General features: G+C 40.2%; 1 protein-coding gene across 1 annotated transcript in view; it reads left to right on the top strand.

Annotated features, from left to right (window-relative positions):
• Positions 1-14,024, top strand: part of POU6F2 (POU class 6 homeobox 2) — an 884,429-nt gene that overhangs the window by 812,987 nt on the left and 57,418 nt on the right. The gene's annotated exons all lie outside the window — the stretch shown is intronic.

Genomic DNA, 14,024 nt, shown 5'->3' with positions numbered 1-14,024 from the left:
GTTTGACCCACATGTGTGGGTTCTTTTGTTGTGAAACTGGGTCTAGCCTCCTGCAACTAAACTTCCTTTCACTCTGAATCAGTAATACTTAAAGGGAAGTAACCAGTGACTCAAACAAGTATTATTGACAAACTGTTCAGTTTTCACATCATTACCAGTCTGGTATACACTATGCAGTATTGATACATGATTGATATAGGAATGGAAATATGTCAAGATGATATTATTCTCCACAAGGTTTTACAAACATTGACACTCCAATGTGTATTTCCTGAGTTGAACTAACCAGGTATCATCTATAGTTTCAGATTCTTTGAAGCACCTTATAACACCTTGATCTTTATCGGGCAGATGAAGTCAGTTAGAAGTCACAACTCTTGCAATTCACTAATTCACAGGGTTTGCGAATGCTAAATAGCTTTTCCAAATGTACTTAACACATTAATCGGTTCGGTAGCTGATTAACGAAACACAAAATGGGATAAGAAATACATTATGAATCACAATTTGGAAGGTGTGTGGTTGGGCATCTCTTCTAAATCTGATTCACAATGCTATGTATCAATGGTTTCCTACCACAATTTGAGTCAGAAACCATTGATAGGTTACCGACTCCATAACGGAGGTGGTAAGCCATTTGCAAAGGGGAGGGGTCCCAATGGGACTCCTTCCCCTTTGTGGATGTGAAAACGATTTTGGGGAAGTGGGCAGTGGTCCTGAAGACCAGTGCCATCTTGTGCCAAATCTTAAAAAGTCATTAAAAAAAAATATATATTTTTTTTAAAATATTTGTTCTGTTTCCTTTGAGGAAAAAGGGCTCCATTTTAAAAAAAAGCAGCAGGCCACCATCCCTGTGATGACATCTAATTGGAGTGAATCACACTATGCAGTCTACCTCATGAACATTCATGATTAAGGTTAAATTTTGACCCACTCCAAATGGTGATTTTGTGAACCAACCTATTAGTACATAGGTCAAAATTAGAGCTACTTTGCAAAAAGTCAGTGCACAATTTTCAACCTCTTTTTGCGAATCAATTCTTAGTCCATCTCTTGAGACAAAACATTTGTATCATAATCTGGGTTGTACATCACAACATTGTGGGGTAGTACTTTCTGAGGCACTACATTGTGGACCACTATATTGTGTGTCACCACCACATCCTGGTAACATCTATAATGTGGGACAATAAATAGACTGTAATTAGGGCAAGTAGGTATATTTTCCTTTATTATATTTTTAAGTTATCTGTCCTTTTATTGTATGTGTAAGTCTATTCTTTTATTATTGTCATTTTATGTATTTATTGCACTTTTCCTTTCCCCAATCATTACTTTTTTAACTTGCATTTATTTGTTTGAAATATTTGTCCATAATTTAACAGTAAAATTATTTACTTTAAAATATTATTTGACCATATCATTATGCAAAAAGTACCATAAACCTAACTTTTTAAAAATGTATTTATTGTGAGTCATCTAATGCTAACATTGTCCATAAACGTATCGTATTTTCAACAATATTTTGGCTATTTTAAACCAATATTGAATAATTAACTTAACCTTTTATTAATTTATTGGGGTTTTTTTAAATGTAGTAAATATTTTTCTTTTCTGCTTTTTATAAAGTCTTTCTTATTATACAAAATAATAGCCCCAAACATTGTTGTAAACTGTAACATTTTTCTTTTGTTATTTTTTTTGTAATTAACATTCATTTTAAAAAGTTGCCCTTTGTTTCTTTTTTAAAAAGGTATTTAATTATTTCCTAAATAACATTTATCAGTAATGTCATTTTACTCCTACTGTTAAAGGTATAGTGCCTCATGATGTAACGGTCACCACAATGTAGATCCCACAGTGCAATGTCCCACAATGTAGTGGACTTGATGTAGTGGGGGTTTACTGTTTGGCACAAGTCGTAAGAGTGAAAGACGTACATGTTCATCAATAGCCCAGATCATGAGCATGATTTTTGTGGAGCCAACTAGTTGCAGCCAAGGAATATATCAGACTACAAAGGTATTATTTCTAAGCTATAATATGCCCACTATTGGCCATCTGGAGATACCAAGAACAACTGGCAGATGAACTTGACCAAATCTTTGTGAATTACATTTTCACATTAGCATCTCGTCAATGGTCAAACATTCCCAGTGCATCACTTTAAGGGCTCGATTAGAACTTTTGGCAGTGTGGAAGAATGCGGCATGCCACCGCCGTACTCCTGCACTGCCAATAATCGCTGCCACTCGCCCGCCATATTACAAGTAATTTTGCAGTCTGGCGGGTGGGCGGTGTGGCAGTCCCGCAGTGGTGCTGTTTAAAGTCTCATTGTGAGACTTAAACAGCACCACGGTGGGACCACCAGTGCACATTCCTGCACGGGAAGGAATGCACCATGTCGTTCCATTCCTTCCCGTGTAGGAACTGAGGGTGCAAAACTACAGGGGGGCACAACATGTGCCTCCCTGCATGCACCCCATGCACAGGGGTAAGAGGGAGCCCCGTAAGGCCCCCTTTCTTTCCTCACCACCAACAGTTACATGAAGGGAGAACATCCATGACACCGGTGGTGGTGAGAAAGTCGTAATATGCTTGGCGGCACCTCAGGGCACCACCAAGCACATTGCAACCCTCAAACCTCTGCGGGACTGCAGTTCCCTGGTGGTTGCGGTGGTGCAATGGTGGTCCGACCTGCAAAGTACTAATAGTGAATATGTGTCACCCCAGATACACACTGAAGGATCTACTTGCCTCTTTCGTTTTTCCTAGATGGAGTTAAAGTTCTTGTGCTTTTAATACATTATTTTCCTTAAACACTTGCCCTTTTTTATCTATATAACTCAGGCGCTATTTCTGCAATTTTCGATAATTTATTGTTTTGATCTCCATTAGTCAATTTGGATACAATAGCTTTCTTTTCTTTCTTTTTTCTAAGTTAGGGTATTGTGACCCTTACACATGGAGGCGAGAATTTTGGTTGTTGCGCTCTAGTTTCCCGCTAGACGCTACGATTCACAACCCGGAAGTATTAGAGTGACCCGGGCACCGGAACTCCTTTAACATGGAGGAATGACACAGCCTTTGCGGTCTAGTCTCTCCGCACGCTCAAATTGCCTACAACCGGAAGTATCATACCGGCAGGAGCGTATAAATATACTTTTAGCATTTCTACTCGTGCACCGTTCTACTCCGACGGACACACCAGTACAGAAGGCTCCCCTCTTAGGACCTCCTTCACTAAACTATAAGTAAGTTTTACCTTGGCTGACAGTGCAGCTATTAGGGTTTTTTTTCACGGCTTTTTCCTTCAATGTTTTTATTTTATTTTTAACATTACCGTTTCCCTGACTAGGGATTACCATGCGCGGCCAAATAGGATATCATTTAAAGTAGCGCAGCTCTTTTAATGAGCGCTGTCCTTACGTTCTCGTTGACTGTTCATGGTAACTATTTAAACATTAATTATCGCTTAATGGTTAAGGTTTATTTGTCTCTATATACCCTGCGTTCTACTGGATATTGCCACCCCCAAGAGAAGTCACCGTGAACCTTTTAGGCACTTTTTATCTCCCTGGTCTTTACGTAGGATTTATGGGCCAGTACACGCTCTATTAACTGCTTCCTGACTTGTTCTCTGCCTCCCCCGAACTCCTGCACGCCTAAGCTCAGCCTCTTCAGGAACGCTCTGCTAGGCTGTTAACTCGATGAGCGCTCTGTCATCTATTCAATTTACTGAATCTCGCACACTATAGGCGGATTCTATTATTCTTAATGTGTATACTATCCGTGTGAGCCTCAAATTACTCATTGGTCTGTTTATTTAACTGGCTCTTTATCAGTTCAATACACTTTACGGGAATTTCTTTCTCATTACATTACCCTTTCTTTGGCCAACTATTGTATTGTCCTTTACCAACTAAGTTTCTCGTCAGCTTCTATTTATTGCCATTCTCTCTTTAGATCAACTTACCCAGGATCTAGTACAATCTGAGGCATTACTTAGTGTCCTCAATCGCCCATCAACATCAGAGCAAGTGCTCTGTGAGGTTAGTGGCCTCTTAGTTCCACTCACATTACCTATCTCTTCTTTGCCTTAACTCCATCTTAGACAAAGTCATTTACCGTAACTTTTCATTTTCTTAGGTCCATTTTGACTACTCGATACCCTACATTTTACCCTTCATGCGCTTATGCGCTCCATTGGCTCTCACATTTGGTAAGCTTTGTTTTTCCTTACGTACACCTCCGTATTCTTCTGGGATCCTCATCTTCTTTATCACTGCCCTTCTCAGCCTTTTCTCTCACAATAGATGGTTACCATTTTAGATTTCTTGGTCACTTTTTATGGATATTTTTTCTCATTACTCTCCTTTCACTGCACACAATCTGTTACCCGTCTTGTTTCTAAATAGGTCCCCGGTCAGTAAACAACATAACATCTGTGTACTTTGAATCTTTCACTAAATCACTGAGCACAATACGAGTGTTTTTCCTTTACACTTTATTAATTTGATAAAATCTTACAAATCTGTAAATCTATAAATTCTACAGCTATTGCCCTTTGTATGATTTTAAACAGCCCTGAAGAAGCCCATGCTTGGGCGAAACGTGTTGGCTGTGGTTTTATCGAACTCTAAGCATCTCAAGATAAAAGAGCAACTAAGAATACAAGCTTGTGCGTGGACTCTCTAATTAATTGTACTACTGTATAAACACAGTGAAATGTGTAACGTATTGCCTCTCATACCCTTGTGAATGTGAAATATCAGCTGTCAGATGAACATTACCCATGGTGAAAAACATATTTAAACTGCCCATTAAAGCTATTGGATAGTGGAAAAATGTCTTGAAATTACCTAACCAGCTAATTTCAGTAGGTTTAAGAGGTGTGCAAAGTGTTTACACCTGTTTTAGCAGTAGTGTGTGGTAGGAGTGCATGTTTTGCATTTTCCAGTTTTAGCCAGACACTTATCGCTGCCTTTTAACAGATGGTACCTCCAACACAAAAAGTAAAATAAAAAATTAATGTAAACCGTATTTTACATGTTTCTACCCATTTTTAGTGACTAGCAAGGTAATCTGATGGAACAGCACACCTGATGCATGGAACAAAAGTTATTTGCACTTTGGTGTTTTGCATCTGCATTGAACACATTAGTCTAAATGTAAACCTCCTTCTTTGATGGGTAAATCTGGGGAGCAGAGCCAGGTAATGGTTGTCTGACGAAATATCATCTACAAAAATATTGTCGGCAAAATATCTCCAAAACATATTGAGGATACAAATATCAACCATGTATGTAAATTCAAAAATATTGACAACAAAAATAAAGGTGACCACAATATTATCAGAAAAAAGGTAAGTAAATGAAATTTTAACTTTTATATTCTAAAGTAACTTTCAATCGTATGTTAACTTTAAAAATTAAGTAGAACTTACAACAATAAATACATTTTCTAAATTTAAATAATTACAAAAAAAATTAACATAACATTAAAAAACAATATCAATTCAAATAATAAAATGACTGATAATCATTTATCATGTTTACAAAGACTAAATATTAAAATATCTAAAAAATATTTAGAATAACACCATTCATTTAAAAAAGCAATTACTACAAAAAAACAAAAAATAATATATGTATTAATCTATCTTTTAAATTTAAAACATATAATGCATATTAAAACAATTAAAATAAATCAGTTAAAATATTTCACTTGGAGTGTTCAAATTCGCTGATCAACAGGATTGTGAAGGGGTCAGATTTGCTGTTCCCATTCCAATCTTTGCAACAGTAGGGAAAGTGTTGGACTTTGGCTGGGCCAAACTAACTATTCCACCTTCAATCGGGCCAATTGTAGGATAAGTGTTGGACTTTGGAGGAGTCAAATTTTCTATTCCAGTCAGACGTAAGAAAAAGTAATGTTAGCAATGGATTTTGGAGGGGTGAGATCTACTATTCCCGCTCCAATCTAATCAACAGTAGGAAATGTGTTTATATTTACTATTAACCACTCCAATCTGACCAATAATAGGAAAGTGTTGGACTTTTGACAGGTCAGATTTACTATTCCTAACTTTTTAAAATAAAACATTACATTTAAAATTTAAATTAAATGTAATGTAGAAATATCTGTAAAATAATGAACATATTTAATAAATATAAAACAAATGACATGTATTTTAATAAATGTAAAATGTATACTACAAATGAAATAATTATTCTAATATATATTTTCTCAATATTATCAAGTAAAACAATTCCCACCCTTCCACACTAAAAATCAACACTGACAACCAATTGGAATTAATATATAAAAAAAATGAAGAAAATATTAATGTACATTAAAAATTAAATAAAACAATAAACATTAGTACAGTTAATAAATAACAGATGAATTAACACAGTAAACATTGATACACCACTTAAAAATTTATTAAAAAAACAAATAATTTAAATATCATTTCGGTATGTACATAATAATTCATTATTAGTTCAATACATTAATTCAAAACATTCTTAATTTAAAATAATTATTTACAAATTAAAATCCTTCTACTTTAATCTCCTGCAAACCCAACAGTGCACTACTAAATTTTCCAATTAAAGTCAAAAAAGTACATCTCATACACAATTTTACAAAATATACTAAAACAAATTAAACACAAATGTTATTACAATACTATTAACTGTAAATAAAACCTCATGGGAAATAATGTTAAATGAAAATATTTAAAATTGTTAAAACTATAAATAAATATACATTAATATATACATTAATATTTAAAAATATTAAAATAGAACACATTAAGGGCCGTTTAGGATGCGGCACGTAAAGGCTCCAAGGGCCGCATCGTAATGGGCTGATCGGTTTCCTTTCCGACCGCCTCATTATGATTATGATGGAGGCGGTCGGAAAGGAAACTGGCCAGTCATTCCAGCTGGCTTCCGACAGGCTTGGAAAGTCTGTCTGCCAGTCGGAAGTCGGCTGTTAATCTCAAGGGCAGGCCTTTCCGCTCTTGAGATAACAATGCACGTTTCCGACATGGTTTCTATGCCGGCCTGTCCAACATGGAAACCATGTCGGAAAGTGTGTTTGGGGGCCTTTGGTGCACGGCCTCCGGTTGGATGTTGAGGGTGCCCCCCGTTGATCCCTGCACCTTGAGGTGCCTGCCACGGGTTGCAGGGATGAACCGCACCTCCCATTTCACTATGGGAGTATGCATTACAGACGGTTTCCGGACGTAATGCATGCTCCCATAGTGAAATATAGGAATGCGACTGAACAGTGTTCGGTCGCATCCTAATGAGGCTATCGGGACCGCCGACTGGGTATCGGTCGGTCCCAGGACTGAGTCGGTGTCCCCGAAACCCCAGCCAAAAGACTTCGGCTACCTCCTGTCACACACCGCCTCCCCTGCCACCTCCACCTGCTCACCGATTGGGAATCGCTCTCCATGCTGGATACCACAGCCATCATGACCTCTATTCACTCTGAAGCACCAAACGACCTCTGCCTCCACCATGCCGTCAATCTGGGACATAAGAAGGTCAGTAGCGCATTCACCAACGATCTTCAGCTCATTCAACACCACTGCCACCGCCCCTGATGCATTGAAACACTTAGGGCCCGATTCTGATGCAGTTAGGAAAGCATTCCCACGTAGGGGCCGAGTAAGATGCGGTTAGGAAGGCCTCCTAACTGCATTTTCTCCTTCCGAATCGGACTGGGAATGTGTCTTCCCGACCGAGGGCCAGATTACGATGTGATTAGGAACATAGGCTCCCATAGAAGTCAATGGGAGTCCAACCAAATTGTATCTGGAAGCATCCAGTGGGTTGGACTCTCTCGATCTGAGTCCGTCGGAAACCATTTCCAAACCAATTAGATTGGGAAGCTTTCCAAACCACATCAGAATCAGGCCCTTAGAGGTTAAATCTCTGCTGAAGACGCCTTCCACCAACCCCAGCAAGCTCAAGAATTACCACTCCATCTCCCCTTCCCTTCCAAGATCCTGGAGAAAGTCATAAATCACCAGCTCACAGATCACCTGGAAGGAAACAACCTATTCAACGTCTCCCAATCCGGCTTCCGCATTGCTAGTCGCAATCTATGACATCAGATCCATCCCAACCTAGGCGAGACAGCAGTCCTGATCCTCCTTGACCTTTCAGTGGCCTTCAACACCATATCCCACCACACCCTCAACCACCGCCTGACCTTACACGAACCGATCAGAGACAACTCCGACCTGCCTCCCTCGCCCATGCACACATCCCCTGCATCTGGCTGAGTCACAGTAGAAGTCTTACTTTCTCCTACCTCGCCGCCAAGTACTGAAACGACCTCATGCTCCACCTCCGAACCTATCATTCGCTGGCCGACTTCAGGAAGGGACTCAAGACCTGGCTCTTTGACTAAGGCTTACTAGATCTCAGTGCCTGGATACCCCTGGGGTGATAAAACGCGCTATACAAATAATGATTAATTGATTGATTGATTTAAGATCTAAAATGCACAAAAGGCATGTTTGCACAATCAACAACCTTAATTTGAACATCCACAAATGTGATTTACAAAGAAAATACACAAATTGTTTATTTACCTCAGAAAGCCAAAACATGTTTCAAACATAAATAGCAAACATTGCTGAACCCCAGTCAAAGGAGCTCAGGCCCACAATGCAAGACACTTGCCTGATTACCCTCAATGCATAAGACATAAGAAGATGTTGTGTACCTGCAGAGACTGGCCTGCAACATATACAAAAGGAAAGCAATATTATCAACCCTAACCACCGATCACAGATTAATCCATGGACCATGGGCTGTAGAGGATCTACAAGAAGCTCTCAACCTCATAATATTGCAGCTGTGCCTAAAACACATACCCATGCAAGACCTCAGGAGCAGGATTAGACCACACAGGCAAAGAATGCCCTGGTAAAGGACTACTCAGTGACTACATTGACTGTGAATGCATTCAGAAATTCTGTTTCAAGAGAAGGGTGATCAATGCCCTCCTATGCCTAATCATGCCTCAAATCACATTCAAGAAAAATAGCTCTTAAACCCTTGGTGATGCTGTCTCTCAATAATTATTAAACAAATAAGTTGGGCCCCGCACTTATAGTGATTCAGCACGTACATTAAGCTATCCTTACCCTCTTGTTACATGATGCCAACTTTCACAGCATTCTCTAAACATTGCTGAAGCTCCTGGCATGCTGCAACGCTCCTGGCATGCTGCAGCCATGCATACTTCTAAGTGAATCATTCATCCACACAAACACTTATGACCACTTGCACTTCAAACCAGTTATGATTCTACCTATGTATGCGGTCTGAAGACATGTCTGATGACACCATAAAATAAGCACAACAAACAAAGTAACAAGACATATGTCTTGACAGGAGGCACCAGGCATCAAGAAGTGCTTTGGCGGTGCTCAAATAATTATTCACACCTGTGCATATGTAAGAGCCAAGTACAGCTATCGAGAATAGGTGACCCGCTGCAGGTATGTCTCATGAGTCACAATAGGGTTTTTAACCATTGAATACCTATCCTGGATGACCGGCAACAATGTCAACCAGAGTCCGTGTGACAACACACTGAAAGCACAGGCAGTCAGGCAATCACCATAACACAAGTATCTTGGAACAGTCACTGAACATGAGGAAGTGTAAGTAGCTAAGGGGATTCGTGGCTGACACAAATACAGGTAGGATTCCACAGTCACCTATAAACTTCTGTAGGAATGCATAAAATACTGATAATCCTCAGGAGTCTTCTTGTTATTGCCAGTGGATATACACACACAATTCATACCAGACATCCTGCACAGGATTAGGCTAGGATTAAAGGGCCAGTGTAGTCAACAAAGGGTTGCTCTGATCTCTAAGAACAGCCAAAGCAGTAGGGATTGGGATGGACATGTGGGGGGCCCATAGTGCCATCTACTCCAAACGGCTGAGAAAAAAACATCCAGCAGTCCAATAGCATCATGCTATTCAACCAATAAAGTAATTCTTTTTTGTTGTTCTGTCTACATTCTATTGTACACAAAAATATTGTCCATTCCCCTTAAATTTACAGTCATACGTTTTCCCTTACTATGACTTGTAACTCATGCAGGGCTGCCGACTCCTTCCTTGACCTTTCCCTGACCAACTGCACTTATCGCACTTCCAATCTATGACCCTTCACTCGAACTGTCTATGCCCTGGACCCTTGTTGGTAACTCAAGACCCTCTTGAATGCCTAAGCCCTGATCTTTGCCTTCTTTCTCTCCAAACCTGTTCTTGAATCCCCTGACCCTGGAGATTCTGCAGCCTACCAATGTGTTGGGAGAGAATATCGCTAAATCATCCATGGGCTGACCCATACTCTCTGGGTTTTGGAAAGCTGCTACATTCAGCTTAACCCAATTCCACTGAACATCTGAGACAAGACATTCTGACCTCATGGAATGTCACAGCAGCAGTTCTAACCTCAGGTGTGACTGTCTATGCTCTTCCTTCATCTTAGGTTGCATTTGGGGGTGCAAAACTCTTGCCATGTGTTGAAAGCAAGCTTGAATCTTTTTTTCATGTTAGTTGGTGTCCATTCTTGAAAGATGAATTTGTGTGAGGCATTGCTGTTCACATGTCTATTAAATATGGGTGTAAGTGTTCAGGTAAATGCTAAGAAATACAGGCTGTTAGTGTGCCATAATTCATGTTGCTTTTAAAGACAGCAGGAAACCTTCGAAAATTCATACACATCAATTTCACACATTAGAAAATGGTTGGTAAGAATTGTGCAATGGGAGATGAAGATGTGCTCAAAGCAAAAGCTGGCTTTAGAGAGAGATCTGGAAGGCTAGACAATCTCTACGACCATACCAAATTTTTTTTTCAGGGGAATAAAGTCATGGATTGATATACACTTAGCTTGTTTTAGAGTAGCTTTTCCATGGTTAGGTGGTGGATAGCATGGATCTGCTGTCTTTTTTTCAATCCCAGCCAGCACGTATTGTACACAGCGAAGATACCACTCTTCCAGGAATGGCACACTTTGCGGGGTGACACACCGGATTCTGATACTCTACACGGACAAGAACTGCATACATTGCCCCAAAATTTCAAAACACAAGAATTCAAACGCAACACAGGCAGATCATTTAGGATGGGATACAACCAATCAAACTGAACATTACCTCACGAGGCAGAAGCCCTGATGAAGTCATGGGGTTACACACAATTGACACAACACATTTTGACTGGGATTAAAGATCTTTTAAGATAAAGAAGTTTGGGATAAAAAGACCAATAAAAATAACTTTGTGGAAATACTTTTAACGAGTCTAAATGACTTATAGTAGTGTGGGAGCATTGCACTGTATGATGTTTTGGAACGGCTGTTCTTATTTGGAGAGCAATGGTGTAGCTGGTCTCCCTTCTTGCTGAGCACCTATAAAGGTTTATATCCGGAAGATTGAATTAAACTTTGTGAACCATATTTGTACTTGGCATTGGTGAGCTCTATAGGCCATCGGGCTATCCAGAGTTGAAAAGTTCCCTATTGTGATTACAGCTGTTACAGAGATTGTTAGCTTATTTTATCACATTGCTTGCTACAGTTATGGTGTTGGAAAAGGTGTTGCACTCTCTTTGATAAACAGCAACCCTCTAGTCACTTCAGATATCCCAAACCTCTTCTGATATATCTGCCACAAGGGTGCTCCTTTCCTTGCTGAGCACTAATTAAGCATTTCAGAGCTCCCCACAAGCCAGGATGTTGCTGCCACCGGACTGGTCCTTCCATTCAGAGCCCGAAGCAACCACCACTTTAGAGGCCTTCCACACCATACCCCATGGATGGCAGTAAAGCATTACAGTTTGAAAGGCACGTAGAGGTTGTTCAGGATTCCGAACGGTCATTCCTTTAATACAAATGTTTAATTTCTATTAGAAACCTTTGGCATCACTAGCAAGCATGCCAATTCGTGACAACCTCAGTATGGCATCCAACTGACGTCCTGCACCCCCCACCCTCACACCATGTCATACAAACATGGTTGACTCCATTGGTGCCTGGTGTCCATTGGCAGCACCCAAGTTTAGGGAGTCAAGGGGGGGAGGCTGTGGGAGTCCCTTGTCATCAGGCATGTTGCATGATGAGCTGGGGCCCCCTCATGAAGGGCCTGCTCACCTGAGTGGAACAGCTTGGTTGGTGGGCATGCACAGCCTGGTGTGTTGGAAAAGCTCTGCTTCAAAATAGGGGAGGTCTGAGGCCTTTGAAAAATGCTTACAAGCTACCACATCACTTCCAGGTTTGTCAGTGGTTGGCCTTTATACCGTTGTTGATGTGTTTTCAGTGTTGGCTCAGGGGTGTGTGAACTGGAGCCACCTACAGAACAGACATTAAAAATTTGAATGTTTTGGGAAGGCTGCCCCTCAGGGTACAGCAAAGGTGCATTAGCAAAACTGCTCAGCGTTCATACAGGCTGCACTTTCAGCAGAATAAAGTTGTGCAAGGTGAGAAGGCATCAGGAGGAATGGTGACAGCTGCAAGATGGGTCTGGGCACTGCCCCACAGGGTGTGAAAATGAGCCTAACAGAAGAGCGCCCTCAACTTCTAACACTACTTGTCCTCTGTCAATCATCAAATTGAATATTTGTTTCTGCTTTGCCTGATCTTTTATACACAATGATGCAATAATGTCCTTCACACACCCCTATGTCAGACATGCTTCTATTATCAGGGACCATTTGAGACCTTCTAGATATGGTGACTGAACTCCCTTGGTGCCGCTTGGTGATTTATTGGTCAAATAAGAGAGGCTACCTTTCGACCTAACATTTATTGAAAAGGACTTTCTGAATTAATCTTTTCTGGTCTAGTTCAAAATCTTCAAAAACTGGTTTGGCCAGCATTAGCCCCTTTGGGAGAGGACACTTCAGCAGGTCATTTGATGTTCTAGCAGTTAATTATCAAAGGCCCTGGTGTGCCAAAAGTCAGCTTCAATGGGACCTGACCCTCTGGATGTCCATGTGCTCTTGTCATTGCTTAGTGATTGACAAAGGTATACCCTAATATTGCCTGGCCTCAAACCAAACACACTGGCCCAAGTATAATGCCTCCTCCTTTTAAGTAGGTGTACCAATCTAAGGGATCTTAGATTGGATTAGAGATTACTGTGTTAATTGTAGCTGTAAAGTTGGATTTCACAATGAATACTGTGTAATGAGGTAAATCTGAACATGCAGTTAGGATTAATGAGTGATGGTGCAAATCTGAACATACAATATGAATTACTGAGTGATTGGGGAAATCTGAACATTCTTGAGGGTGGCAATTCTTGACTTACAGTGGACACTCTCAGAACAGTGATGCCCATGACTACTATAATGGTTCCAATGACACACTGATGTCAATCAATGCAGAATCACTTTCACCTATATCATAGCAAGACATATTGGCTTCTTCAGTGCTTGTTTAACTTATTTTGTTACCACAATGAGCGTTTCGTACTCATTACATGTTGTCTTCTTCAGTGGACCTGTGTGTGTGTGTATGCGAGCATGTGTTACTATGAGAACAGGCAGTTTATTGCAAATCCTGTGACATGATTTGAGGTTATCATTTTCAAAACTACATACATGGCCCAGTGTTCCATCCTAGCAACACATTGGGAAGATTATAGGAGGGGGGTAGGTGATTTCCCCTGGGGCCAGAACAACAACCCCGCAAGAGACCAAATGTTGTCATGAGAGAAAAACATTTCAGGTCTTATTTATTACACCAGCATAGACAAACTTACAATCCAATTTGTACCCATAGGAAAATCACATTTAAAAGAACAGGTGTGCAACAACGTTATTTACTGCTAATGATAATATGCGTAATTACATCATAAAACTTCAACTAAAAATGCTGAAAAATCATATGAGCTCTTGAAGCTCCCTCTAGTGACCTTACCGCTCCACATACCTCACATTAATCAGGCAAAACAAAGCTCATGCCAA

Source organism: Triturus cristatus, chromosome 5_2, assembly GCF_964204655.1.
Source record: "Triturus cristatus chromosome 5_2, aTriCri1.1, whole genome shotgun sequence".
NCBI lineage: Eukaryota > Metazoa > Chordata > Amphibia > Caudata > Salamandridae > Triturus > Triturus cristatus.
The sequence above is the reverse complement of the archived record's forward strand: the minus strand, read 5'-3'. Positions and strand labels throughout refer to the sequence as shown.